Source organism: Stigmatopora argus, chromosome 11, assembly GCF_051989625.1.
Source record: "Stigmatopora argus isolate UIUO_Sarg chromosome 11, RoL_Sarg_1.0, whole genome shotgun sequence".
Lineage (NCBI taxonomy): Eukaryota > Metazoa > Chordata > Actinopteri > Syngnathiformes > Syngnathidae > Stigmatopora > Stigmatopora argus.
The window spans coordinates 784,449-812,038 of NC_135397.1; the positions used below are offsets into that span (position 1 = coordinate 784,449).

Sequence of the window (27,590 nt, forward strand, 5' to 3'; positions counted from 1 at the left end):
TTAACAGCCTGGCCTGAATCTTTCCAATGTAATACGCCATTTTCTAACTGTCCACTGTACGTGGAAGGCATTTGGTACGACCACCATAAAGCAATAGTATTTTAATTTCAATTCTATTCCTCTTGCATCGACGCATTAAGAAGGCCCCTCCCATTCGTCGTGTTTATGCGTTAATAGAGCGCCACAGCCTGGTGTAAGCCACTCTGTCCAAATGGCATTTTTCCTGAATATATTTGTCATTGAGCTTGTCTTTTAGAGTGGCGGCCATGTTCACCGCATCTTTGAGATGTCGAAGTGGTGACAGAAAAATGCACGGCGCGCATTTGCGTTTGCCCGCTCCGTGCCCTCCCTCGCCTCAGTTTTGACACCGGCGCCGGAGCCAAAGCGCTTTTCCCGACGACTCTTTCATTTTGCCGTCTGGGCGCCTCAGATAAACGAAGGCGGCGGCGTATTGTCAAATACGGACAGAAAAAAAGACGCTCTGCCCAGAAATGGATAGCGACGCCAGTCAAGCGGCCACACATTTCAAAGTCCTTTATTATTATTATTATTATTATTATTTTTTAGGCTGCCGCAATAGTTACCATATGCACGCACGTATTTTGCGGACTAAGTTGCACATGCACGCACGTATTTTACGGACTATAAGTCGCACATGTACGCATGTATTTTGCGCACTAAGTCGCATATGCACGCATGTATTTTGCGGACTATAAGTCGCATATGCACGCATGTATTTTGCGGACTATAAGTCGCATATGCACGCACGTATTTTGCGGACTATAAGTCGCATGTGCGCACATGTATTTTGCGGACTATAAGTCACACATGCACGCACGTATTTTGCGGACTATAAGTCGCACATGCACGCATGTATTTTGCGGACTATAAGTCGCACATGCACGCACGTATTTTGCGGACTATAAGTCGCATATGCACGCACGTATTTTGCGGACTATAAGTCGCATATGCACATATGTATTTTGTTGAATATAAGTCTCATATGCACGCAGTATTTTGCGGACTATAAGTCGCATATGCACCCATGTATTTTGCGGACTATAAGTCGCATATGCACACATGTATTTTGCGGACTATAAGTCGCATATGCACACATGTATTTTGCGGACTATAAGTCGCATATGCACGCATGTATTTTGCGGACTATAAGTCGCATGTATTTTGCGGACTATAAGTCGCATATGCACGCATGTATTTTGCGGACTATAAGTCGCATATGCACGCATGTATTTTGCGGACTATAAGTCGCACATGCACGCATGTACTTTGCGGACTATAAGTTGCATATGCACGCATGTATTTTGCGGACTATAAGTTGCATTATCAGATGAATATGCATGGAGAAGGGGGGAACAAAGTAAAAATCGCATATTTAGGCAGAAAATCAGGAAGATGTTTTGGAAAGAATATCCTGAGTGATTATTTTCTGGCGTGGGCGGAGTCAAGACAGCATTTTGCCTGTAAAATCCAGTCATCGTATGCTACGTTAGGGTTAGGACGTGGTTTTTAGGGTTGCAAAACAAAAGAACAAATGTATGATCCGAGATTTTAAAAAGGGTTTCCACATCTGCGCCGCTGTCCTCGTGGCGAACCAAAGCCGCGACGGAAGTCGTCGTTTGTCACGTCCGTAATGAGAACGGGCTAATCACGTGCGCTCCGGGGAGAGAGAGCGGCGATACGCCGCCGGCCATCGGCCTCAAACAACGTTGATTATTGTCCGTGCCGCCTGGCCAATTATCCGGCCAAACATTATCGACAAAAGGCTGCCTGTGTTTTATGATTTGAAAGGCTATCGGGTGACCACGCACAAATGCCACTGGGAATCCATGAGGCACCGTCGCGACGCTACGACGTTAGCTACCCGGATTTTTCTGTCTTTTTTATTGCCGCGTGGGAGGGTTTGAACTCTGATGTCGATGCGCGGTATGATATTTTGAGGATTTACAAAAAAATCAGATTGTCATAGGGTATTGTAACATTTTGACCACCTGGCGGTCCACTTCCGGGCCTCATGCCGTACCTTTGACACCCGCGACCTAGCTGAAACCTCTTTGAAAAGCAACCAATTGGAATTATTTGGACTTGACCGAGATTTTGTGCGGGCTGGCCGCATGAAATGGTTTCCGACCCACATTTCGACGAATTGCGCTGGGAAAAATTCCCGCGGAAACGTCCAATCGTCTCACCCGCATTCAGGAGTTGCGTCTCATGCGTTTATGACGCGTCCTGGCCGCATTCCTTTTTCACTTGCGTGACCTTCACTCCGTTGCCCCGGAGCGCGCTGAGCGGAAGCCGAACGGCGTGTGTGTGTTGACACTGTTGAAAGACAACGGGGTGTCGCACGTTTCCCCCTGTCTGACTCGTGGGTGTGTGTGTGTGTGTGTGTGTGTGTGTGTGTGTGTGTGTGTGTGTGTGTGTGTGTGTGTGTGTGTGTGTTAGTTTGTTGTCCAGTCCTGGTGGGTGTGTTTGTCAACATAGAGGAAGGAGCACATCGTTTTAGCTAGCGGTGTGCGATCAATTTACAATCCAGCCGTACCTTTACTAACACGTGACGTTTAAATACCCAAACAAAAACCGGGTTCTACCTCAGTTTTGTTGCATTTATGTTTATGCTGCACTCTATAGTATTTAACTTTTTTTTAATTTAATTAACCTTAATGTTTTAAAGCAGGGGTGTCAGACTCGGGTTGGTTCGCATCAACTTGATTTCATGTGGGCCGGACCATTTTTTAATAAATGGATTAAAAGAACTGGATTAAAAGCCCTGAATATTCCGTTTTTTATAGATCTAAAACAATGTTTATTTTAGCTTTTTTAAAATATATTTTTAGATTTTACAAAATGATTTTTGAACTAAAAACACAGAAAAAATGGATTAAAAAAATGACAATTATTGATTTAAAAGGGGGGAAAATCAGGAAATTTAATATACATCGATACTCTTCATTTTAATTTGATCCTAAAACAGAAAATCGGCACTCATCATTTACTTTCCCGGGCCACACAAAATGATGCGGCGGGCCAGATTTGGCCCCCGGGCCACCACTTTGACACATGTTTTAAAGCACGGTTGCACTTTTTGGATATCACAGCATATATTATGGTACTGTTGTTGTTTTTTAAAACCCTTTGAATAGGTGCATGCATGTTTTTGGGATGTGGGAGGAAACCGGAGTACCCGGAGAAAACCCACATAGACATGGGGAGAACACGCAAAGTCCACATAGGAAGGTTCGAGTCCTCCCTCGATTTCAGAACTGCGAGGCGGACCTGTTAACCACTCTTTCACGTCTACGTTTTGACGATTTTTAACGAGAAGGTACAAACGGCGGTCGGTTCGACACTCCCTTCCCCGTTCCCCAACTCCGACAAGCACCCGTGCCTCATGAAACCTCAGATAACAGTGTTGGAATCGATCCCACCCCCATTTACAAGTTCTCCCTGACCGGACTGCTATCGGGCGGTTGTCGCTTTAACAAACTTTCACGGGCTACCAGGGCTTTTCTGCCGTTTAGCCGGACCGGTTGCGCAAGAGCGTGGCGGGACGGTGGGCCTGCTAGGGTTGGGGTGGGGTGGGGTGGGTGGGGTGGGGGGGATGGTCATCAAGGGCCGAGAGATCCGGTCACGTGATCCATAATGGCGCTGGCGCTGCTCTCTTTCAGGCTGTCACAGTAAATCTGTTTGGCGTGTCACTTTGTAAATCATTACGGAGGCTAAAAGCCTCTCTATTGGATTGCGGCGGAAAAGGGGGGCGGGCCTTTGTGCCTTCTTCACCATGATGACGATGACGATGATGATAATCAAGTTTGTTTCTGGCCATCCCGCTGCCAGGCTATAATTAGCCGTCTCCGTCGCTCCATTTTTGCCGTGCGACTCCTCAAAGCTCAAGTGTGATGCGGGTGTGCGTGCGCGGGTTCACGTGCGGGTGGTTTGGCGTTCAGGAAGAGGTAGAAAGGACTTTTTGGGGGGGTTTTGTCTTTAGCCTTTGGCTGGTAAAAATGCTATCGTTTTGAACTGCAGAAAACGGAAGCTAAGTTTTTATTTGGAGGGTGTTTATATTATTTTTATTTGTTTTTTTTAGTCTTGATGTCTTGTTTGTACGCACCGTTTTTTTAATCGGGAATAAACCGTCTCCTCCAGTCAAAGCGATTTAAGCAAACAGGGATCTCCTGGCCTGAATTTAACATTTAACAAAATGTTCATTTAGTACATCTTAATTAATGGGCTGTAAGGTCAAACTGGCATGATCAGAAATGCCTGATTATGTCGTTCGGCCGAATGAACGTTCGGCGGAACGTCCGTTCGGCGACCTGTCCTTCTGTCAAACGTCCGTCGGCGAAACGTCTTTAGGCGACTCATCCGAGTACCCAATTTAGCGTGTCCAATCAGCCTAGCATGCATGTTTTTGGAATGTGGGAGGAAAGCGGAGTACCCGGAGAAAACCCACGCAGGCCCGGGCAGAACATGAAAACTCCACACAGGTGGACCGACCTGGATTTGAACCCTGGTCTCCCACTGTGAGGCTGACGCGCTACCCGTTACACAAGTATAAAGCATTGAATTCAATTGAATTCAATTGAAAAACTGCTTGCGTCACCTGGAAAATGACACACGCCGACTGGCCGAGTGGCGTGACTGGCGCACGCATGGCACGTGAACCGACGGCTACCTCGTGGCGGACCAGTCGAACATGTCGAGCTGGTCACACACGTCGCGCAACTGTTCGCCAAACGAGTCGCCATCAACGTTATCGTGTATTCCAGGAGGGCTGTCAAAAAAAGTGGGCTTGGCGGTCCGCTATCGCATCAAATCAAAATCAAAAGCCTTTATCGTCATTATACAACAGCTGCGTAGAACCAAATGAGTGCTGCGTGTTTCTCAGTAAAAACAAGAATCATAAGTCATAGAAAAAGTCACGTCCGGGCAAGGTGAATTCTAAAATATTGCACAATCTAAGATATTGCACATTGTTTTTCTTTATTTTTTGGCCCAAAACAACGACTTCCTGGTCATTTTAGGGTGATTACAGCTCATTTCCTGGGAATTGGAGATCATTTCCAAAGCATTTTGGGGGAATTTCCTCGTCATTGGTCAGCTTGTGATGGTTTTTAGGCTAATTCTTGTTGGTTTTGAACTATGTTAAGCTTACTCGTTTACTCATGGGTTGCCATTGACGGCAAAAGAACGAATGTGACTCTGGATTGGAATTCCTTAGCTGTCATCTCGCAGAAAAGTTGCTTTGAATCACGGCTTTGTTTAGCTAAAACATTTATTGCAAGGGTTCAGATTCGGGTTGGTTGGCAGGCCGCAATAACATCAACTCGATTTCACATGGGCCGGACCATTTTAGATATGATATTTAGATTTTTAAAAAATAAATGGATTAAAAGAACTGGATTAAAAGCCCTGAATATTCAGTTTTTATAGATCTAAAACAATGTTTATTTGAGCTTTTTTATATATATATTTTTAAATTTTACAAAATGATTTTGGAACTAAAAACACAGAAAAAATGGATTAAAAAATGACAATTATTGATTTAAAAGGGGGAAAATCAGGAAATTTAATGTACATCGGGCCATTTTAGATATATTTAGATTTTTTTAATAAATGGATTAAAATCCCTGAATATTCAGTTTTTTTTATAGATCTAAAACAATGTTTATTTTAGCTTTTTTATATATATTTTTAGATTTTACAAAATGATTTTTGAACTAAAAACAGAAAAAAATGGATTAAAAAATGACAATTATTGATTTAAAAGGGGGAAAATCAGGACATTTAATATACATCTATCTCTTCATTTTAATTTGATCCTAAAACAGAAAGTCGGCACTCATCATTTACTTTCCTGGGCCACACAAAATGATGCAGCGGGCCAGATTTGGCCCCCGGGCCGCCACTTTGACACACGTGATTTATTGTATTAAAGGATTCAGGTCAGCGTTTTATGTTTTTTGTGGCCAATATTTGAACGCAAAATCACACATTCATCGGCAATGACTCACCAATTCGCGCAAAATACACGTTATTTGAACAAAACGAAGGAACGCGCCGTGCCGATGACGGAAGCTAAAGTGGCGCGCTAAAGCCGAATGCTCCTTTGCAGATAAAGTTGCGGCCCCATCTGGGTTCGCGAGGGCCCCCGGGAGCCGTGCGCTCGGACGCCGTTTGCGTTTGATTCCGCCCGTGAATCGACGGCGAGTAAAAGGCCAGCTCGCGTGGCGTGCGCGGCCGGCCGATGATTCCCCTTCATGACGCCTGGCGAAAAAGAAGGCAAAAAAAAAACCATGTCATTCACCGGTTTTAAATCCCCGGAATGGAAATCAGGCCGAGATTAGATAACGGACAGCCGTTATTATTTGAAGGATAAGCGACCCGTGTCGCTTGGCTTCCCATCACGGCGCGCTCTCCTCCTTCGAAATGGACAGCTTCGGCTTTCAAAAAACAGGCGTCGCAATCCTCGGTTGTCATTTGGCGGCGGACGTGGATTCCCAAAACCTGTTCAAGTCACTTTCAACACACTAAACTGGAATCTGTGTCAATTCCAAATAATAGTCACGGGGCAAAGAGTGTGTTCTGCTTGCACTTTTCACCCCGTGACGCATTGCCTTTCTTACTAGGCTTATTTTACACACACAAACATGCACACACAAACATGCACACACAAACATGCACACACAAACATGCACACACACACATAAACACACACACAGACACATGCACACACGCACACACACACACTTTAGTCTTTGGAGGCACCAAAATAAACAGACTTGCATAATCCACGCAAACACAATTCCGAATCTTCTCAGGATCAACGTTTGGTGGCGTCCATTGACAGAAGGTGAATAAAAACAAAAATAAAAACACTCTTAGCATAAGGGAAAATTGGAAACAAAAGAGTGCCACCATTTTTGATGTGCATTAGCAGAACTGTGGGAAATAAAATTAAAAAAAAATCCAAAGCGATTAGTCATGTTTCCTGTTGCTCAATAAATGCGCTGCTGTGATCAGTCCCTAGGGGCGCTAGTGAGTCTAATGAACTGTTTTTTTTTCAAATTGGGATGGGTGTTAACTATGGAAGGTGTTTGTATTCATTTAGTCATGCGAGAAATTGTTTTTATTTTAGTGTATATATATATGTGTATATATATGTATATGTATATATACATATATATATACATATACATATGTGTATATATGTATATATATATGTATATATGTATATGTATATATATGTATATGTGTGTATATATGTATATGTATAGATATGTATGTGTATGTGTATATGTATGTATGTATATGTATATATGTGTATATATATGTATATGTATATATATATGTAAATGTGTGTATATATATATATATGTGTATATATGTGTATATATATGTATATATATATGTATATATGTATATATATGTATATGTATATATGTATATGTATATGTATGTATATATATATATATATGTATGTATACATGTATGTGTATATATATATATGTATATATACGTATATATACATATACATATGTATATATATGTATATATCTATGTGTGTGTGTGTGTATATGTATGGACAGGTCTGATCGTGCCTTGCGATTGGCTGGCCACTAATTTAGGATGTCACCCGCCTGGTGCCTGTAGTTAGCTGGGATAGGCTCCAGCACCCCATTGTAACCAGATGCCACATGAGTTTCCAAAATCTTCCGTAACAAAGCTCCTCCTCCACTGCAAGATTTTGTACCCCAAAAATTCCAAGACCTCAACTTTGGCTGGCTCTACAGGTGACTGTGTAGTTCCCTTCAAAAAGAGTGCTAAGTTAGCCAGCTACTCTGGGACTTTTGAGCAATTTGCTTCGTCGTTAGCCTAACGCGACGGCGGCCGGGCCAGAAGCAAACAGAGGAAAGATCACGGTGATTAACGTGGGGATGCCGACCCTCCACCTCGGAGAGAGAGACGCGATACTTGAGGGTCTGAAGTGGTTTTGATGGAGACCGCATTAATGATTGAAAGCGGGAGGAGAGTGCTTCAAAATGTCTCCCCGCTCCGACGGCATCCATTATTAAGGGCGCCCTGGCTTCTCCTGTTTTGGTGGCGCATTGGATATCCGTCACCGTGACCATTTCTTTCCTTCATATTTTCTGGCATCCGTGTGGCAACGTATTGATTGGATGAGACAGATAGCAGTCAGAAAACCTTTAAAAAGTCATGACTATCTATTACCTCTATTGTAGTTATTTGTTTTAATTATCTGTTGTTCTTTGGGAAATAGTTTTGTATCCAAGTAGGCGCGTCAATCAAATCGTTTGCAACTTCACTTATTGCCAAATCACTTCTTTGCGATTTTTTCTGCTATTAATCATTATTATTTTTGTTTTAAAACGTCCTAAAAATGGGAAAATCCATGTTGAAACTCGTAAGCGGAAGCCACTTTTGCTACTTAAAAAGAAGGTGGTTATAATAGGGGTGACCCTACTTCACGATTTTTCCGATTATATCTGGTCTACATTAACCGCAATATTCGAGGGATTACTGCACGTGTCAAAGTGGCGGCCCGGGGACCAAATCTGGCCCGCCGCATCATTTTGTGTGGCCCGGGAAAGTAAATGATGAGTGCCGACTTTCCGTTTTAGGATCAAATTCAAATGAAGAGTATAGATGTATATCCAATTTCCTGATTTACCCCCTTTTAAATCAATAATTTTTAATCCATTTTTTCTGTGTTTTAGTTCAAAAATCATTTTGTAAAATCTAAAAATATATTTAAAAAAGCTAAAATAAACATTGTTAAGATCTCTAAAAAAACGGAATATTCAGGGCTTTTAATCCAGTTCTTTTAATCCATTTATTAAAAAAAAATCTAAATATTATATCTAAAATGGTCCGGCCCGCGTGAAATCAAGTTGACGTTAAAGCGGCCTGCGAACCAACCCGAGTCTGACACCCTTGGATGACTGTATATACGTATATGAACTAGAACTACAGTTAGCGCCTCACAGTTCTGGGGTCCTGGGTTTGATCCCAGGCAAATTCACACTGTGTGGAGTTTGCATATCCTCCCCCGGCCTGCGTGGGTTTTCTCCGGGTACTCCGGTTTCCTATCAGATCCCAAAAACATGCACGCTAGGCTAGCTGGTTGAACACTGTAAATCAAGGGTGTCAGACTCAGTGGTTTTCTTTTCCTTTCCTTCCCGCGAAGGCTTAGCCAACGTGGACATGCTTCCGTGCCGCCAAGCGCATTTTTTCCAACTCTTTTCAGCACAGGTAATTGATCTCATCCAAAGAAGGAGCGAGAGTGCATGAATTTTTCAAGCGCTGCTGCCTTTTAAAAAAAAAAAAAAAATTACACAAGGAGCCTCTGTCAAAGTCAATTAGCGGCCAACTTGCCTCAACCTGAGCATCCTGCTCACGACATATTTGTTTTCGCGTTGCCGCTTCGCACCGACACGGCGTAAACGATTGCGACAGAACTCCTTCGCCGGTTCCGACTCGCTCGACCGCGGAACGGGAAGCGCTACACGTGCGCCTCTGTTCGGTTAGCGTACCGCGTGGTCATCTTTGTCATCGTATCAAATGTCATCTTCGCGGAAATGGACCGGCCGGTTTGTCATAATTAACCGCCGCCGCCGCCGCCGTTGAACGCATTCCAGCGAGACAAATATTGTTTTGGCGCGATCCGACTCTCCGATTGGCGTCTTGCTTGCGTCAGCGTGTGCGCAAATGATCTGGCCGCCCGGCAAGTATGTTCCCGGGAAATCCAGAGCTATTTTTCCAAAGATATTTATTTTTAAAGATCAGAAACGTGACAGAAAGGATGAAAAATGTCGCTGGTGCGCACCAAGGATTTGCCATCATTGCTTTCCTTCCACATTCCACAATGCTAGGCTAGCTGGTTGGCGAGCCGCTTTAACATCAACTCGATTTCACGTGGGCCAGACTATTTTAGATATGATATTTCGATTTTTTAAAAATAAATGGATTAAAAGAACTGGATTAAAAGCCCTGAAAATTCAGTTTTTATAGATCTAAAACAATGTTTATTTGAGCTTTTTTTTATATATATATATTTTTAGATTTTACAAAATGATTTTTGGACTAAAAACACAGAAAAAAATAGATTCAAAAATGACAATTATTGATTTAAAAGGGGGAAAATCAGGAAATTTAATATACATCTATACTCTTCATTTGAATTTGATCCTAAAACAGAAAGTCGGCACTCATCATTGACTTTCCCAGGCCGCACAAAATGATGCGGCGGGCCAGATTTGGCCCCCGGGCTGCCACTTTGACACCTGTGCCCTAAATTGCCCAACCCCTAGCTATGATGGGTTCTCCTTTTTGTCTCCTCGTGCCCTGTGATTGACTGGCCTTTGATTCCAGCTAAAGTCAGCTGGGGTAGGCTCCGGCACCCCTACGGCTCATTGAATTCCCATCAATGGAATTGAGTAAAGTAACCCCCCAAGGGAATGGGAGATGGACAATGATACTATTTTAGCCAGGAGGAGGAGGGGCCTGTTTGTTTTGGTAAAGCGCTATTCCTCCGCTAATTTCCCCTATCGTTAGAAACGGCGGCCGCTCCCAGTCAAGCGTTTCATCCTGGCGAGCTCGCGCGGCCAATCGATTCACTCTGCCGCCGCCGGGCTTGAAATCCCACTCGCCGCTTTGGAGGGGTCTTCTATTTGCATAGCGCTAATCAACGATGCATATACACCGAGCGCTCTCGACTCCAAGTGGACTTTCTCGTCTTTTGCGGCGTCCGCTTCTTCCCGTGAACATCATCGACTGGTTCGGGGCGGGTGGGTTGATTGATTTTTTTGTTTTGTTTTCGGTTTTTTTTTTTTTTTTGCACTCCACGCCTTAACACTTGATGAGTCGTCATGGGTTTTTATTTTTGATCTTTTGTGTTGATTTTTATTGATTTTTCTTCCAATCAAAAGCCTTTATTGTCATTATACAACAGCTGCGTATAACCAAAGTAGTGGTGCTACTCCATAAAGTGCGTGTTTCCCAGTAAAAACACAAGTCATGAGCAGGTCACCTTGAATTTTGCTGGGATCACCAGGATGGTGGGGGTGCTGGAGCCTATCCCAGGCCGTCGCAAGGGGGACACCTTGAAACGGTGGCCAACTCATCGCAGGAAACCAGGAGACAAAGAAACACTTGTCATGGTCCTACTAGGGACAATTTAGAGCACATGTGTCAAAGTGGCGGCCCGGGGGCCAAATCTGGCCCGCCGCATCATTTTGTGTGGCCCGGGAAAGTAAATGATGAGTGCCGACTTTCTGTTTTAGGATCAAATTCAAATGAAGAGTATAGATGTATGTTAAATTTCCTGATTTTCCCCCTTTTAACTCAATAATTGTCCTTTTTTAATACATTTTTTCAGTGTTTTTAGTTCAAAAATCATTTTGTAAAATCTAAAAATATCTAAAAAAAAAGCTAAAATAAACATTGTTTTAGATCTATAAAAAATGAATATTCAGGGATTTTAATCCAGTTCTTTTAATCCATTTATTAAAAAAAATCTAAATATTATATCTAAAATGGTCCATCCCACGTGAAATCAAGTTGACGTTAAAGAACCAACCCGAGTCTGACACCCCTGATGTATGTAAGGCTTCAAAAAAACGACATAGTATATAGTAAGGGTTTTTTTGAAGAAAAAAAATGACCATGCTTTTCCATGCTAAGGCTTTTTTCAAAAAACGACATAATATATAGCAAGGCTTTTTTCGTCAAAAACGGCATAGTATATATAGTAAGGCTTTTTTTCTTTAAAAAATGACCATGTATAGTAAGGCTTTTTTTTCTTAAAATACGACCATATATAGCAGGCTATGTATAGCTAAATATTCTATCAAAAATGGTCCGGCCCACATGAAATCAAGTTGACATTAACGCGGCCCGCGAACCAACCCGAGTCTGACACCCTTGATTTAGAGCATCCGATTAGCCTAGCATGCGCAATGTCCAAACTCCACGAAAGGTCAGAAGCGGCCCGGGGTCGGACCCTCGATCTCGTTCCCGCCAAGCCCTCGGCCGGCGGCCAAAGAAGCTCAAATGTTTTGGCTCCGTACTTTCCGGCTCAATTGTAAACAATCGACTTGCCGATTCGGGGTCAGTCTTCTTGGAAAGACCACCGAGTGGGAGGAGGCCGGCTTTTTGGAGCGTGTCCAAAGAGAAGAGGACGGAAGGGGGGGAGGGGAACGGCATCGGCACGCCGGGGGGGTGAGCAGGTGTCGCAGACAAATGTGATTTACGGCCTCCGTGTTCCATACAGTGGCAAGGCGTAAGCCTATTAGCTTGATATTACTCGCTTATAACATGCGCCGCCGGACGCCCTCAAACGTGTTTGCCGGAGCGGGGATTCAAATAGACCCCGCCCCCGCCCCCCCGTTAAATTGAACAAACATCAAGTGGTGGAATGCATTCATCATAGCTTCAGACGGGATCTTTCCGTTCAAGGAGGAACGGTAGTGATGTCACCGTGCGTCACTTGTTGTCATTTTGCATCACTTACGGGTCACTTCCTGTAAATTTAGGATCATTTTTCTATCGGGTTCGGGGAATTTACGGGATACAGTAATCCCTCGATTATTGCGGTTAATGTAGACCAGACATGGTCGCGATAAACGGAAAACCGCCAAGTAGGGTCACCCCTATTTAAAAAAATAAAATGAATAAATAATATATTTACATTTTTTTTTTTACTTCAGTGAGTTCTAGTAGCAAGCGGAGGAAAGGGGAGTGGCTTCCGCTTGCGAGTTTCAGCGTGGATTTTCACATTTTTATGAACTTAGAAAAAAAAAAAAAAAAAAAAAAAGAATCTGCCGTGAAGTGAAACCGGGAAAGTTGAACCCGCGATATTCGAGGGATTACTGTACCTCCAGGTCGCTGGTCGCGTTCTTGGATTGGATAACTTTATTCATCCTGTATTCAGGATATTTTGTTGCCACAGTAGCAAGAGGGTGAGAATACAGACACAGAAAAAGACATTTTAGACATACATAGATAGGTAATAAGTAAGTTAATAAATAAATACATGAATAAATATATAAATAAATAAGCGTGTTGCTGGAAAAAAATATATACACACACACACACACACACACACACATATATATATATATATATATTGGTTGGCGTCTTTTTGGCGGCAGGGGGTGAAAGAACAAATGTGACTTTGGATAAGAAATTCAGCAAAGTGTAGTAGTAGTAGTACACACACCCGATCAAAGAACTCCCCAAATTCGTGTTTGATGGCGCTCGCGTCCTAAAAAATCCCGGATGCATCCAATACGCTGACGTCAACGCCGTGGCACCGAACTAATTTCCCCTTTTTTTTTTTTCCAACATTTTGTCACATTCATTTATTGTCGTGTTTTTCTTCCTCAGGGCCGTCACGTGAGACGTGAGGAGGGCTCGGCGAGGGACCGCCCGCCCATTCATGAAGGGTCCGAGCGAGGAGGGTGCAGCTGCAGCGCCGAGCAGGTCAGAGTTCACGCCAGCTTCTTACACAGGCGGGGGATTGGTCGCACTCTCTCTTTTTCTCTCTCCGTCTCGTTCCGTCTTTGGTCTCGGCTGCTTCTCCCTCCCCCCCCCCCCCCGTTCGTCTCGCCCCCCCCCCCTTCCTTTGGAACTCTTTGAGCAGAGTTGGCATGCAAAGGCAAAGCGAGGGAGCAATGTGGCGGCTTTTGATTGGACCCTCCCGGGCCGCCAGCCGGGGAGGGACCGAGCAGCTGCTGTTTATGAGGAGCCGCGCAGGATCCTGTTTGGACCCGGCCAAAAAAAAAAAAAAAAAAAAAAAGCCAGCCAGTTATACCCCGCTGAGAAGCCAGTGGCCTGTGTCAGCATAGTGTACACATACACACATACACACACACACACACACACACACACACTTTACACATAGACACACACACTCACACACACACTTTACACATAGACACACTCACACACACACAAACACACACACTTTACACATAGACACACAGATGCACACACACACTTTACACATAGACACACACTCACACACACACACACACACTTTACACAGACACACACTCACACACACACAAACACACACACTTTACACATAGACACACACTCACACACACACAAACACACACACTTTACACATAGACACACACTCACACACACACACACACTTTACACATAGACACACACTCACACACACTTTACACATAGACACACACTCACACACACACACACACTTTACACATAGACACACACTCACACACACTTTACACATAGACACACACTCACACACACACAAACACACACACTTTACACATAGACACACAGATGCACACACACACTTTACACATAGACACACACTCACACACACACACACACACACTTTACACAGACACACACTCACACACACACAAACACACACACTTTACACATAGACACACACTCACACACACACACACACACTTTACACATAGACACACACTCACACACACTCACACACACTTTACACATAGACACACACTCACACACACACAAACACACACACTTTACACATAGACACACAGATGCACACACACACTTTACACATAGACACACACTCACACACACACACACACACTTTACACATAGACACACACTCACACACACACAAACACACACACTTTACACATAGACACACACTCACACACACACTTTACACATAGACACACACACACACACACACACACACACACACACACACAAGGAGAAATGCACCACAGATGCTTCGTCCTCCCAAAAAATGCCACATTTTTGCCATTCTTGAATCGGCTCGGACAAGGAATCGAACTGTCCGAGAAATCGGTCAATAAGTCATAGGAAGGTATTTTTAAAATGCATTTGTTGACCTTTTTAAAGTTTTTCTTAAAGTCATTTTCAGCTCCTGTTAGCTCATTGGCTGCCGTTGACGAGGAGAGGTGTCCAAACCATTTTGATTGGGAGGGCTGACAGTGATCCTTTTGGCTTGGACGTCTCTCGCCGTCAATGGCGGAGTAAAAATGCATTTTTAAACCTGGCGGTATGCTTGCTGGAAACCCTTCAGTTACCTTTTCCTTTTTTGGGTGCTTAGTTTTAAAGAACTGTTGCAATTGGGTTCCTGCAGGCCTTTTTCTTCACTACAACATAAATTATTGTATTGTTTTTTTTTAAAGTACATTGAAAATTCATTTTATACGCCCAATTCATGAATGAGCGCCAACTCGCCAACAAATGTTTGGTCTTGGCAAAACTTCAGTCCGTCAAATAACGCCACTTTAATCCAGGTGAACCTTTCTGAGGTGGTAGTTCATTTAAAAATGCACTTTTCCGCGACAAAATACACCGGCGCCATCCCGCGCTGGCTAGCAAACGATGGAATTTTGGAGCGTGCCGTCTGCGTAAAACTGTCCTCGAGATTTGAAAGTGATCCGATTTGCGACGCTTTATTGCTTTTGCCTCACCTGCACTCTCGTTTGCGGGCGGGGATTAAGTCGGAGGAGGATTCGGGCGGGGAGGGACAGCTAGCCGGGATTCAGACAGCAAATACTAAATAAGCAAAGGAGACGCTTCATCTTCATTGGTGTGTTTATGTGTGTGTGTGTGTGTGTGTGTGTGCGCCATTTTACCACACGGGAAGGAAGCATCTGCCACGATGGCCACGATGCTTTGGCTCTTACAGCTGGATGCACACGCGTACCTACACACACACACACACACACACACGCGCACAACTAGCGGGGATCAGCCAAAGCGATTAGCGCATGGACGTCAGAGCATAGAAAGCGACTGCTTTAACATACACACACACACACACACACACACACACACACTTACACACACGCATATACACAGGCCCACAATGCGACTTGTAAACCCGGCGCGTCAGTCAACAGAAAAATGCCGCTGAATGTGAAGGTATATCATAAAAACCTCATTCGTATTGCATGAAATGTGTTGCACCCTGCATTTTTGCTTGAAACACAGGGAGAAATAATCACAGTGATTCGTTGTTGCTTCTTCTCTCTATCTCTCTCTCTCTCTCTCTCTCTCTCTCTCTCTCTCTCTATATATATATATATATATATATATATATATATATATATAGAGAGAGAGAGAGAGAGATAGAGAGATCTCTCTAGATATTTTTTTTAATAAATGGATTAAAAGAACTGGATTAAAAGCCCTGAATATTCCGTTTTTTATCGATCTAAAACAATGTTTATTTGAGCTTTTTTAATATATTTTTAGATTTTACAAAATGATTTTTGAACTAAAAACAGAAAAAATGGATTAAAGATTACAATTATCGATTTAAAAGGGGAAAAATCAGGAAATTTAATATACATCTATACTACTCTTCATTTGAATTTGATCCTAAAACAGAAAGTCGGCACTCATCATTGACTTTCCCGGGCCACACAAAATGATGCGGTGGGCCAGATTTGGCCCCCGGGCCGCCACTTTAACACATGTGGCTTAAATGATTACTTTGTGTTAACAAAGCGTTTGAAAACTTGGTGTTATATTTTTTTCTGTGTCCACAAAATCCATTGTCGTTCATCCCTAGGTGTTTGATGTGGTTTAAGTCAGGGGGGGCGGGGCAAGCCTTTATTGAACTTATCCAATGAGAGACTGATTTTCCCCAAAGTGTTGTTGTTAAAATGAAATATTTACGAGATTTTGGTCGTTTTAGTATTGGGAGAAATGGGCAGGAGTGCAAAGAGAGACTTGGATCAGAACCGTCAGTGAGGTGTTTGATAGGGTTTAAGTCGGGGTGTTTTTCACCTCACTGAATGGCTGTGATGAAATGTAGCATCCATTTAAAGCTTTCTTTTTACATTTTCAGGACATTTTAGTACGCATATTATACGCTTAGCATTTTTTTTGTGGGTTGATTGTGGTATCGAAACCTTGAAGCTGTTTGGTTTCACCATAAAGGCACTCGAAAACCATATTAAAAAGCATTTTTTTAGGGATAGCGCGTGTATCCAAAGCTGGAGTTTCATCATTTTACGCGTCTTGGGCTTTTCCCACTGTTTGTTTTCCATGGAAGAAAGACTTCTCCAAGCCTTTGGAGAGTCTTCCATCCTGCATCCTCTTGCATCACGTTCTTCTTTCTTCTATTTTCTTCTTTTTTTTTTCACCAGGTGAGCAGATGGCCGTCTCCATATCAATGATGGAATTAGGGTGAATTTAAGGAACTGGGCGTCAAGGCTCTGTGAACGTCGTCGTGGTTATCGTAGCCGCCTCAGAAGTAGAAAAATGTTTAGAGTGGGAGGATGACAGGGACGTCAGATTATTTGGCAATAATTGCGAGCGACGTCGTTGATTTCTGGTGAGATTATTCGACGTTGTGAGCAGGCGGAAAAGTATCGGATTTGAAGTGGCTTTTTGGAGGAGACATTTTTTTAATCCATCCCAAAACAAGAACATTTAACATAAAATGGTAGGATCGGATTCGATCTCGTGAGCAAATCCAAGAGTGTCCAATACTCCAAAAATATCAAAGTATGGAATTGGGAGATCAAATCAAAAGCCTTTATTGTCATTATACAATAGCTGCGTATAACGAAATGGGTGGTGCTACTCAAAAGTGTGTTTTTCCCAGTAAAAACATAAATATGTCATTTAAAAAGTCATGTCCGGGCAAGATCATTCTGAAATATTGCATCATTAATATACATATACACACACATAGTGCTGATTTGTCTACATCAGGGGTGTCAGACTCGGGTTGGTTCGCGGGCCGCGTTAACGTCAACTTGATTTCACGTGGGCTGGACCATTTTAGATATCATATTTAGATTTTTTTTAAATAAATGGATTAAAAGCCCTGGATATTACATTTTTTATAGATCTAAAACAATGTTTATTTTAGCTTTTTTTTATAAATATTTTTAGATTTTACAAAATGATTTTTGAACTAAAAACACAGAAAAAATGGATAAAAAAATGACAATGATTGATTTAAAAGGGGGAAATCAGGAAATTTAATATACATCGATACTCTTCATTCGAATTTGATCCTAAAACAGAAAGTCGCCACTCATGATTGACTTTCCCGGGCCACACAAAATGATGCGGCGGGCCAGATTTGGCCCCCGGGCCGCCACTTTGACACCTGTGGTCTTTATCGTCTTATATTTTTACATAAATGAGCACCTTTTGTTATTTTTTTTATTTCCCCAAGCATTTTCTGAACAGATTCCAATCATTTGACTTCGTTTGAGTAAATTGGGTGGCAAGCTCAGCAAACGCTGACTTAAAATCTTATAAAATACCTCCTGTATTTGTATTTCCATTTCCCATAAAACGCCCTCTTCGCCCAAAACATGCCATTTTCATGATGCGTTGCAGTCTTAAAGTCTTACCAACTCGTCCTTACAGTTTGTAATCCACGTATTCCGATGTTGACCGTTTGAGCCGGAAGCCGCTTATTTCCAGTTCCGTGATTTCCTCGGGGAAACGTTGTTTGCAAATGCACCGAAATCCGCCATCGACCGGATGGCCAAGGGTCGCCCCGGGTCGTGCCGGCCGACGCCATCCGTCACCCGGCCGGCGCTCCGTCCGCCGTCGTCAATTACGCGCGGGAAAACAACATTAGAGGCTTAAACGGGACACGGAGTGGCGGCGGGCCTGACATGCCCGCGTTTTACGATGACACAACCTGTTGGCCGTCCGCCCGTCAAGTGTCAGGCGGCTCTGATGAATGGCCGCAATACGCCGCCGTGCATCACGCCGCGCCACGCTTGTTAATGGAGCGGGAGTTAGCCGAGGGGAGGAGGGGTGCCGTCCGGGGGCTCCCTTCCCTTCCCTTCCCTTCCCTTCAGGAAGCCAAACAAAGGAAACGTGGCGCCTGTCGTAGCGACGCAATCCGCTGGGCTCGCAAAATGTGTCCGAGGTCGGATTCCCCAAACGGTTTTGCTCTTGTTTGTTCCTCTAAATACGAGCTTAATTGGTACCGGGACTGAGCTCGTATGTCGATCTTCTCGTCACTCGAACCAACGTTTCCCATTGAAATGAACTCAAAACAGATTCATTGGTTCCAAGCCTCTGAAAAAACACCAAAAACAGGATATTGGATTGGAAAAAATATTTTATTTCTTCCAATTCGCCATCTGTTAATAGAGTAACACATAACTAGTGGTTTAATAGTAATAAAATGTGTTTAATAGAACTAAAATTAGACGGATTTTGCGGAGGGGGGGTTCGGGGGGACTTTCCACGACAACGCACTTGTAACCGAACAAACAAATTTAAATGAACTTGGATTAATATATACAGACACACTCAAACATACGTTTAATGTAACTTTACACAAAACTGAATTCTACTTTTGTTGTAATCTTTTTTTTAACCTTCGTTTTCCGGGTTAGCGGCTTGCCACGCCTCCACCCTCACGTTCGCAATCGATGGGCTGTTTGCTGTTGTATTCCCTTCAAAATATTCCAAAAATGATGCGTACAAATGTCCTCACAATATGATAACGCACGACCACTTGCCAACGAGAAGTAGTCTTGAATGAGCGATCGCGGGAGCTAACAGGCTAAGGAAGAAATAACAGGAAATGCAACAGCTGAGCTTACCCACGTATTGATTGTGGGTAATGAAGTTTTATTGTGAGAAAGGGTGCCATTGGCTATCGGTGTTGTGTGCACGAGTATACTTCATTACCCAGAAAGCCCTCGCATGTGCGTTGTGCGTTTCCTGGTCGAAACTCGTCTGAATAAATCGTTCAGTGCTCGTAGATATCTGTTATACACGAAAGAGATGTGGCAAACAAAGACAGTGCGCTACAATGATAAACGGCCTCTCATGTCATGGCCACCTGGCTTGGTCGCATCTCGAAATTTTGATCGTATCTAGGGCGAATTATTTGATCGAGATTTTCATCGTATCTCGAGCATCTCGTAGGTTGAGGTACCACTGTACTCAGGTGCGACTTATAGTCAGAAAAATCGTGTTTGCCTCCCCTCGAACATTCCCACGAGGGCGATGGCGCTCCGAAGACACCACGAGAACGTATGTAGCGACGCGGGAACGATTGTTTCCAAAAGCCCGGGCCGTATGTTCTCCTATTGGATGCGTCCTTGTCCATCTGTGGCTCATTTGCATAGCTTATCAAACACGTGGCGCGGAAACCCGGCTCCATTGCTCTTTCCGCCGGCCAATTAGGAGAGGCGGCTGTCGAGCCCCCGCCGACAGATGCCGTCCTCGCCGAGACGGCGCTCTCGAGAGCCGCAAATTGTTTTCGCCGAGGCTAGTTTCCGACGAGCGGGTCTCCCGGTGCCCGTGTTGTCCGAGCGGTGGCATTTGGCGGAGATCTGGCCAAACTCCGCCTCCATAAATCTTTCGTCGTGCAGTTGGAGTGCATTGACCTGTTAATTCGCGCCGCTAGCGTCGTTAGCGGTCTGCCATATTGGAGTTTCTTTAAATACGGAGGTCAGAGTTCACCGACAACCTGTTGACGCAGGGCAGATTTACGCCGCTCGCCATCGCCGGCGCTACTTTGCGGCGGTTTCTTTCCGTGTAGCGGCGCCCCACTTCTTCTCCTAATTGAGAACGGCTGGAGAGAACGCCGCCAAGCAGGAAAGGGAGAGCGAGCGGATCCTTGCGTGAGAAGAAAGTGGCAACAAAAGTGACGTGGAGCTGAGCCCACGCCGGTCAAGTGGGGGATGGCCTCGCGCTTCACGGTTGGCCCCCGTCCCGATTCGTCGCCGGGCGTACACGCTACTCGCTGGTTAGCAGCCAAACGCCGACGAGTATAATGACTTCCATGTAGATTTGGCCGCGCCGCTGCGTGTTATCCGCCGCTTGACTCTGCTCAAGTCGCCATGACGCGGCCTTTGCAAACGAGCCCCTCCAATGGGGTCAGTCGCAGGTGTGCGGGTGCTCGGGATTGGTCAATAGACTTGAACTCGTAGGGCGCCTTTCCACTAGGGATGTGATTTTGTGACTTTTGGTCCAATCCGATTTTTCTCAAGATATATTTTACCCATGCCCACCGTATTTTCTCGCATATAAGCCGCACCCTTGTATAAGCCGCACCTTTATAATTGCCTTTAAATTGTTGAATTTTAAGTTAGTTATTCATCCAGTAATGGTTGTTTTCTTACTGCAAAACAGAAAATAACCAATAAATAGTAAATTTTATTTAATTTTAATTTTAATAGTAAATGTTAATTTTCCAACATCTAATGGTGAAAAAGAGTAAATAAAGTCTTGTGCGCATATAAGCCGTACCTTTGATTCAGACATCATTATTTTGAGCTACAAATACGGCTTATATATGAGAAAATACAGTATATTTTTAGAATAGTAAAAATTAATGCTACATATAATGTAGCGAGCAATTGATAAATGACTTTGGCCCATGGGTTAGGGCACATGTGTCAAAGTGGCGGCCCGGGGGCCAAATCTGGCCCGCCGCATCATTTTGTGTGGCCCAAGAAAGTAAATGATGAGTGCCAACTTTCTGTTTTAGGATCAAATTCAAATGAAGAGTATAGATGCATATTACATTTCCTGATTTTTTCCCCCTGTTAAATCAATAATTGTCATTTTTTAATCATTTTTTTCTGTTTTTAGTTCAAAAATCATTTTGTAAAATCTAAAAATATGTAAAAACTGGGTTTGACACCCCTGATTTAGAGTGTCCATTTAGCCTAACAAGCGTCTGTCCAATCCATTCTACAGCACAGGTGTCAAAGTGGCGGCCCAGGGGCCAAATCTGGCCCGCCGCATCATTTTGTGTGGCCCGGGAAAGTAAATGATGAGTCCCGACTTTCTGTTTTAGGATCAAATTCAAATGAAGAGGATAGACGTATATTAAATTTCCTGATTTTCCCCCTTTTAAATCAATAATTGTCATTTTTTAATCATTTTTTTCTGTGTTTTTAGTTCAAAAATCATTTTGTAAAATCTAAAAATATGTTTAAAAAAAAGCTCAAATAAACATTGTGTTAGATCTATAAAAAACTGAATATTCAGGGCTTTTAATCCAGTTCTTTTAATCCATTTATAAAAAAAAAAAAATCTAAATATATCTAAAATGGTCCGGCCCGCGTGAAATCAAGTTGACCTTAGAGCGGCCCGCGAACCAAGCCGATCGGGTCTGACACACCTGGGTTAGGGTTAGGCTAGCCATTCATTTTCCATACGGCTTATTCTCACAAGGGTCGCAGGGGTGCTGGAGCTGCTCCCAACCAATTATGGGCACCCTGACTTAGTGGCCAGCCAATCGCAAGGGTACAAAACCAAAATTGGTGGTTGTTGGATATGTTTACACTTGTTTTACAAATGTGAAGCGGGCCCAAACGGGACTCCACGTGACTTTTTTTGAATATTGCGAGCGATAAGAAATGTCCGCCAGTGCGTCAAAGGAAAGAGTTTAGTGACAGCTGGATGCGGGATGTTGACGAGCGACTGTCGGAGCAGATATTTCCGTTGACTGCCGAACGCCAGAGACGCGCCTCGTGTTATCGCCGGGCGCCCGTCATCGGGTGTCTTTCCCGGCGACCGTGCCGTGAGTGACGGCGACGGAAAGAGAAACTCCAGCAGCTGTCTCCACCCATGATGAAATCGACGGCACGCTCTTTCATCACCTCCACAATCTCGAAGAGTTCTCCTCTTCGTCGGTCGGCCCCGGACGGCGTGCTTCTTTTCTTGGCTTTTCTTTGCTTTTCTTTCCTCGCTCGCCAGCCGTCGACGACGCCATTCCTTCCAGTCATCTGTTTCTGGAGCTCCGTCGCCCCCCGATCAAAAACACGTGCTCGTGGCCCGGCGAGATGGTCGCGGTGTGAGGTCACGGAATGTTGGAGCGTGCGCGAGGAATCCGAAGAGCGGCGGCTTGGGGAGGAATGTCTGTCGTCCAAAATCAAAACAAGCTTGAAAGCTGGCCTTCTCCGCCTTCTCCAGACGCCGTTTTTTTTTAGCTAGTCGTGACGGAGCGAGCCACTTGAAGACGCAAATGGACTTTTGGACTTCATTTTTCTCAAGATATGTCTTGTCCATCCCGAAGAAGTGCCCATATTCAGTCGGAAAAATGCAAAATGGAAGGTCACCGGTAAACGATCAATCAACGTGTTTGTATAGAAGTCAAGGAAATGCTTTGTCAGCTGTCAGGCTCTTTAACAAAAAAAATGGCTGTGTTAAGACCTACCGTATGCATGCATGTACATCTATATGTATGTATATGTGCGCTTATATATATGTGTGCTTATATATGTATGTGTGTGAATGTGTATGGGTATGTTTGTGTGTGTCTGTGTGTGTATGTATGTGTGTGTGTAGTGTAGTGTATGTGTAGTGTATGTGTTTGTGTATGTGTTTGTGTATGTGTTTGTGTATGTGTTTGTGTGTGTGAATGTGTGTATGTGTGTATGTGTGTATGTGTGTATGTGTGTATGTGTGTGTATGTGTGTATGTGTGTATGTGTGTATGTGTGTATGTGTGTATGTGTGTATGTGTGTGTGTGTATGCGTGTATGCGTGTGTGTGTGTAGATGTGTAGATGTGTATATGTGTACGTATATGTGTACGTATGTGTATATGTGTATATGTGTATATGTATGTGTATATTTATATATATATATATATATATATATATATATATATATATATATATCAGCAACACGCTTATTTATTTATATATTTATTCATGTATTTATTTATTAATTAACTTACTTATTACCTATCTATTTATGTCTAAAATGTCTTTTTCTGTGTCTGTATTCTCACACTCTTGCTACTATGACAACGAAATTTCCCGAATACGGGATGAATAAAGTTATCCAATCCAATCCAATCCAATCTGTTACTGTCGTGCGGTCCTCAAGCCATGTAGCGTCCCGTTTGGGCCCAGTTCACATTTATGTAAACATATCCAACGACCACCAATTTTTTTTGGCAAATCGGCGCCAAGAATCCGCCATTTCTACCAATATGGAGTATTAAAATTTCTGTAGCAACTCATGCCAAACACACATGACCTATTGATACTGCGTTTGCTAGCTCTTCAATTAGTTTTATTTGACTACAACCCATCCATTCTAAGAAACTAGCCCGAGGGTGGCAAACACGAGGCTCTGGAGCCGCATGCGGCTCCCGTCCAAAACGATTTTGACATCTGCGGCTCTTGGCATCGTTTCATGTTCATCTTATTTTTAATCTTTCTAGAAACACACCCGTTCATCAAATCTTATTAAAAAGAAATCTTAAGTGAGGGGGAAGAAAGTTCCGTGCTTTTAATTATGGCTTTTTGGCAGGTGACTGCGTGGCGGAGCTCTTTGACTCTCACACTTTTAAATTTTTTGCTCTTTGTGTTTCGCTCAAACTGGCCAATGCGCAACATTCGATTCCTCGCTGACAATAAAAAAAAAACCAAACAAGCTCATTCATGTAAGCCATAAACGAACTAATCCCTTTTGCAAAACGCCACCTGGTACCCGTCCAAAAGCCGCCACGAACAATTTAATGCACTTCCCATTCCAATTGACTTCCCCTCCCGTCAAACGGGGCGTGTTGGTGGAAAACCTGAAATTGCGTGCACGGCAACGGCGCCTGTAATTTATCGGCGACCATGGCAACGCGGGTCCAACTTTAGACGGCGAGCGTCGGTTTCCCCTGACGGCCCCGTAACCGCACACCCGTGTTTATGTTCTCTGGGTTAACAGGGTTATCTGTTGGCGTAACCCGAGCGCTCCACCCGCACGGCCGCTCCACGCGAGGATCGCCGTTTGTGCGCGATCTGGCAGCTGTGTGGACTTGCCAGTATTTTCATTCCCTCCGGAGGCATTTCCGCACACGAACAAAGCCCGGCCCGCGCCGCCAAACGCAGAGGAAGCGGCTTTTGTGAGGGAAGTCGCCCTTTTTGGGGGGGGGAGGCGTCTGTCCAACCGTTTCTTACATGCAAATTGACTTTAGAGCTCAAGTCAAGTTGGCTCCGGCTTTTGTTTGCTCTGAAACACGAGAACCGACCGGCCTCGCCGCGTTAGCCGTTAGCCATTAGCAAGACTTAGTTTGCTTCCACGCTTGTGTTTATTTGCTTTCGCCCTTTTTTTGGACTCCTGTCCCTCAACCCGTCTTGCTAAGCGCCGAACCTTCGTCCACGTGCTTCCTAATCGCGGCGCTTTACCAGAAGGAAATACGCTCAGCGAGTCCATGTCGAGTCTGGCAAAGGGATTCCACTCAACCCATAAGAGTAGAAGACTATTAAATCTTTTTACAACGCTGTTGAACTACGGCCGTAAAAGTGGAATTCTTTTTCCTCTCGTCCGAGATCCGTCATGGCGTCCGTTTATTTCGTGGGTGTCCAAACCAGTCCGCCAATGTGGATTGGGTGCAGGTTTTCATTCCATTTCCTCCAAGTGGAGGAATTTTTACTATTACAAAACCTTGTTATTTTGGTTGCCATGCCATTGACTAGGACAGCTAGCCCGCATGCTAACAACAACACCGGAGCGGTATATTTTACCGTGGTTTACCCCCCAAAAAACAAAACAACTTGCGAGCAAGGCAAGGGAAATGTTTTTAAAAGCAGGATGACGGCGGCGCAATTTTGGCAACCCCCGGGCAGGCCAGCTCAGCCAAGGCCTTGCGGTACGCGCTCCTGCCCATAAACGGGGATTTGGCCTCCCGGAGAAAATAACCTTGATAATTACTGAGTGCGAATAGACCCGCCCACTGCAGGAGGGAGGGAGGGAGGGAGGGAAGGAGGGAGCAAGCGGGGAAGACATAACTGTTGCCGCATTCCTCCTTGCTGAGTCACGCCGGCGCTGAGTTTCCCCCACCCGGCGACGCCGTCGCGTTGGTCCCTGAGGACGGCCGACGGGGGCGCCGACCTGTGCCGCGTCGCCGATCGGTCTGTCCTATCCGAGGCAACCAAATGTCAAAAGAATGTAGTTTTTATTTCAAAATCAAGGCTACTTGCGTCTGGCCAGTCAGAGCATGTTTACTAGGTAAAGTTTTTTTTTACTAGGTAAGTCTATGAATTTCATTCATAGACGTCAAAATACATTTTGTTTAGCGTTTTATCTGTTTATCTTTCCTCTATTTTGAAATAAATGACCTTATCGGCCGCATTGTGTGGCGTCGTGGTGCCATGGCGTCATGACGTTATGGCGTCATGACACCATGGCGCCATGACGTTGTGGCGTCATGACGTTGTGGCGTCATGACGTTGTGGCGTCATGACGTTGTGCCGTCATGACGTTGTGGCGTCACGACGTTGTGGCGTCGTGACGTTGTCAACTTGCAGTTTCGGAAGCCTTACCTTCGATTCAGTCAGCATTTTTTGTCCGAAAAAAGCGCCTTATATGTGTGTAAATGCAGTCGTCCCACTCTATTATCTCAAATATTTGCCTGGTTTACAGCAGACGGAAACCGTGATGGTCCAAAAAAGACGCCACTACCGGATTGGATTCGATCTCGCGATCAAATCGGACGCTCCAAAATTGGCCGATGCGGGGGTATTGCTTCGGGACATCACCGAATCTCCTCTAGGCAAAGTCAGAAAAGATTGGACGCCGAGGCGCCCTCTCCCATTCTCTCGCTCCACTCCACAAGTTTTCTTTCCCTTCATTCTTTTGAAATCGAAACTGGCACGCGTGCAGCCACGGGGGCCCGAGCGTCTGCGCTTGCACCCCCCCACCCTCCTCCGTCTGTCTGTTTGCCCGTCACTTCACGGGAACTTGTTGAACTCGTCAGGGAGGCCGTCCCTCTTGCCCGCCATGGGCCAAAAGCGCTTTCCAACCAGGATTTTATTTGGGTGAGTCTCAAGATTTTCAGCAAATATCCGTGCGGGGTCTTTAGTCGAGATGTCCCGTATCCCACCATATTTTTAATTTTCAATATTCACTCATTGGCTGTCTTTGAGGTCCATCAAAACTTGTCTGACTCTTGCTTTTGTGACCTATGACCCCTTGCCCCAATTTAGCGCCCTCTTTGAGGCCTCTCTTTGAGGCCTCTCTTTGAGCATTCCTCCACACTTTGACGTTTTCTTAACGTCGTCTCGTGATGCGCGATGGCGTTCTTTCATCCGTCTCCTTCCCCCGTCTCCGCGTCCTTGGAAAGACGCCTAATAAGCTCCGCCGCACGCCGCCGCCGTCCCGTTCTCCGGCGTCAGCCAGCGTGCGCTCCGGTAAACAAAGACTTCCCCCCCCGGCCTCAATGCTCGCACGTACGCGCCGCCGCCCTCGCGCTTTAATACACGTGCGGCGAGGAAGACGTCGTTGCTAGCTCGCGCGCTAACGCCGATCTTCCGCTCGCCAATGTCCGCCAATCCGCTCTGGCCATTCCTATACAGCGAGGAAAGACGAGGCGGCGCAAATTAAAAGCAGAAATCCCCCAATGGTGCCAGACAAGAGGAATAAATTATTTAGTCGACAGCTTCTGCTTTTCCGGCACGCTTCTCGCCTTCTGCTACGTTTAATGGCATCTGTGATGACAACCAATGGCGATCAATCCACATGTAACATACACACACACACACACACATTTCGTTTCTTCTTCTCGGGTTGTAAACAAACAACTTTATTCGGAAAATAAGTCGCA

The 27,590-nt window shown here is 44.4% G+C and overlaps 1 protein-coding gene across 1 annotated transcript in view; it reads left to right on the forward strand.

Annotated features, from left to right (window-relative positions):
- Window positions 1-27,590, forward strand: part of zmiz1a (zinc finger, MIZ-type containing 1a) — a 94,115-nt gene that overhangs the window by 15,134 nt on the left and 51,391 nt on the right. The window contains exon 3 of the mRNA XM_077612686.1: window positions 13,423-13,518. The gene's annotated coding sequence lies outside the window, so the exon portion shown is untranslated. The remainder of the gene's footprint in view (window positions 1-13,422; window positions 13,519-27,590) is intronic.